General features: G+C 43.0%; 1 pseudogene; it reads right to left on the reverse strand.

Moving 5' to 3' along the window:
- Positions 1 to 70: 70 nt before the first annotated feature.
- LOC112482949 lies at positions 71 to 189 on the reverse strand (annotated as a pseudogene).
- Positions 190 to 3824: the final 3635 nt, after the last annotated feature.

Here is a 3824-nt window from a genome sequence, read left to right on the forward strand (position 1 = left end):
GCAACCCTTGGTTGACCTCACAGATTGCAAGGACCTTGCCAGCTTACAATCCCTTATTTTTTATTTTTTACGCCTACAGCACCTAGTCTTCCTAGGTGGTCTCCTATCCAAGTACTAACCAGGCCCGACCCTGCTTAGCTTCCGAGAACAGACGGGATCGGGCTTGTTCAGGGTAGCATGGCCGTAGACCGAAAAGCCATTATTTTTTAAAGTTAAGACTTTTTATGTCCCTGTTCTCTCTCTTCTGCCTCATCTGCTTCCTGTGCCCCTGCCAACACCTCCCCCTCCACCCAGTCAAATTCTACCCACCCTGCAAGACCCCAGTAGCTCATCTCTGTCTTGGTGAAGCCTTTGCTAACCACTCCCACCTCCACCCCTAGTGAGGAAGCTGGCTCGTTTGTACTGTTTAGTAATATTTATCTTTAAAACATCTCGTTATAGGGCAGTTATGTGTCTACATGCCTGGCTCACCACCCTGGAGCTTCTCGAGAGAACTGACCTTTTTTCACCCATGTTTTTCTCTGAAGAACTTAGCACTGCACCTAAAAAAGAAGTCATGCCTAACAAATGTTTGGGGACAAAAGGATGGAGAGATGGAGGGAGGAAGAATGCCTTAATAAGCAATTGGATTGTCAGTAAGGAAGAGAGAGCTTGCAAATGTTATAAAGTACTCCAGTCTTTACATTAACTACTTAAAGAAATAATTATTGTGTCAGCGCATTAACTACAACTCACCAAGTGTGTACATTCATCAATAATGAACAGATGGTGGGTGTGTTAGCTCCACCCCCCCGCCCCTCGCTTCACCCTACAGGGTTGTCCATTTAGTTAGTATAAGTCGGGCACTTAATAGTTATGTAGAAAGGATGTTCAACGAATAAATGCTAACCCTGAGCACAAAAAAGCAAACACAAGCAGTTTCTTAGTTCTCCAACTTACAGACACCATTTTGATGTGCTAATAGCTGCAAATAAGAACTGCAGTGACCAGCTAACACTAGGGAGAGGTGTTAACTAAATTTTAGCATACACAGAAATGAAATAGCAGATCAGGAAAACCAATTTCAGTAGAGCCAAGCCCTAAACTCAGAAGCTGTTCAGAGTTGTTATTTTTCTCTTGGCACTTAAAATGTTTGTATCACTAACCTTAGAAATCCCAGATGTCAGGAACATAAAAATAACTTAAGACCACACACACCATGCCAGTGGATAAACAAAGAAGGAAAGAATCACCTATAATTCCACCACCAGAAGAAAACTGCTATGAAGACTCCAGACTTTAACAAAAATAGGATTATCTCATATTTACATGCATTCAAGACATTCAACTAATATTTATTGAGCCCTCCAAGTGGAGGAGATGCACGTATCAATAAAATGAGAGGTAAAAATTTCTTCCTCATGAAACATATTTTACTTAGAGGGAAATAGCTTATAAACATAATATTAGTCATTGTATTTCATTGAATCGCAGCCACCATCGGTGTCAGTTACCTACTGTTACATAATAAAGCACATCGAAGATAAAACCATTATTTAGGTCACTATTCTGTGGGGCAAGACCTTTTGTCTGGTCTCAGCTAGGTGGTTGTCCTGGTCTCTTCTAAGATTACTCATGTATCAATGGTCAGCTGCCTATCAGCTGGGCAGCTCTGCTGCTCAAGGTTTTCTGGCTGTCAGTTGGGGCAGTGGAGGCAACTGGGCCATTTGTCTCTCATCATCCAGCAAGCTAACTTGGGGCTGTTTATATGGCAGAGACAGAGGTTCAACGGAGTCTCAGAACTGGCCCCTGACTCCTGCCACAATGTATTGATCAAATAAGCTGTGATGCCCAGCAACTTGTAAGGGGTAGGAAAATGGAGAAGCAACAAAATCACATTGAAAATAAGAGTGGATACTAAGAATGGAGTAATCGCAATCGTTTTTGGAAACAATCCATCACACCATTAACGCTATGCTACAGCATAACTCTATGCACCACTGTCGAAGAAAAGGCGATCTAGAATGCTGGCAGTAGGGAGGAAAGGTATAGTTTTATATGAGATCGCCAAGGTGGATTTCAATGAGAGGCTTGAGCAAAGACTGGCAGAAGTTAAGGAGGAGTTCTGCAGATATTACTGTCGAAGAAAAGGTGATCTAGAATGCTGGCAGTAGGAAGGAAAGGTACAGTTTTATATGAGAGACCGCCAAGGCGGACTTCAATGAGAGGCTTGAGCAGAGACTGGCAGAAGTTAAGGAGGAGTTCTGCAGATATCTGTGCCCAGCCAACAGAGCAGCCCTGAAGAAAGGTTGCCTGGCGTGTTCAAGAAATATGTCCGGGGCAGAAAGAACTGGGGGAAAGAAGGAAGAGATGCAATCCAAGAGGTAACGAAGGCAGCGTGGAGGGTTTTGTAGGTCATCTTCCTCCTGAGTGAGACACAGGAGCTCCACGATGGCTTTTAATGCCTTAACAGGGTCACTTTGCTGCTGTGCTGAGAATAACTTGGGAGGCGTAACAGCAAGAAGACCAGCGGGAAAGGCTATCATATTAACCCAGCTGAGAGACGATGGCGCCTTTTACAAGGGCACCAGCAACGACTCAGTGAGGCTGAGGTTCCGGGTACACTTTGAAGATTGGGGTCGAAGATTTCCTGATAGGTTGGATGTGCGCTGTGACAATCCAAGATGACTCCAAAGTTTTGTCCTGAGCCACTGGAAGGAGGACGTTTCCATTTGCTGTGGAGTGGCCAACGGCAAAGCATGTTTGGCAAGTCGATGAAGATCGGGACTTCATATTTTTTAAATAGACAAGATTAATTTTTGTCTATAAAATATGCAGCTGTGTTTTCATCTTCTTTTCTCAATTAAAATGTCATGAATATCGTGCCTGTCATTCAGTATCTTCCACACCACTTTGTAAAATAGCCATATACTCTTCCTCTACTGGATGTACCATCATCTTTTCAATCATTCCCCATCGATGAACGTTTAGGTGTTTCCAGAGTTTTATGAATACAAACAAGTCTTCAGTGAATCTCCTCACAGCAAAATCTGTGTGCACCTATTCCTTCGGCAAAATTCCTCAAATTAGAATTTCTGGGAAAGAGAGTTCGTATATTTTTCATTGTTTGACCTGTGTGCTAAAATTTCTCTCTGGAAAAGCTGTACCAATTTATATTCCCGCCACAGGGAATGACTGTTTTCTTGCACTTTTTTTCAAGTAAGTGAAGACTTATAGTCAGAGATTTGGATTAGAAAAAATGTTTCTTGAGATGAAAATACTTTTACTCTCAAAACAACAAACATTTATGAAACGCCACCTACTCTCAGGCGTAGGCTCCATGCCTTCTCAAAGCATAACATCACTGAATTCTCACAACTGTGCCAAAGAGCTATTAGAAATGAGCCCAGAATCAAAAGGGCAGTAAGTGACATCGGGACACGATTGTAGATTCAGTGGTTTGTGTACTGAAGGGCGGCCACAAGCCTCATGCATTTGGATCCACTGAGAGTCACAGGACACCCTTGGCGGGTAGGGGCTGACTGGAACAAAGATTAAAGAAACAAACACACAAAAATCCCACAACAGCTCCATTACTCCTGAGGTGAACAAAGCAACAGGCAAAACATCAGAATGTGAATAAGGAGGGGAACAAGACACGGGAGAAAGGCCCGTTTTGTGAGCTCTGACAGGTAAGTGTTGTTGAACCAGAAGAAATGAGCAGTTCAAGGAGCTTAGAAGGAAGCCTGAACATTCCCTCAAAGAAAAGAAACAAGAGCTTAAAGGCACGTTAGTTCCATTGTCTTCCCACAATTGCACAGAAGAGAAGAAACGGGACCGTCAGC

The sequence above is a fragment of the Pteropus alecto genome, unplaced genomic scaffold (genome assembly GCF_000325575.1).
Source record: "Pteropus alecto unplaced genomic scaffold, ASM32557v1 scaffold16, whole genome shotgun sequence".
NCBI classification, from domain to species: domain Eukaryota; kingdom Metazoa; phylum Chordata; class Mammalia; order Chiroptera; family Pteropodidae; genus Pteropus; species Pteropus alecto.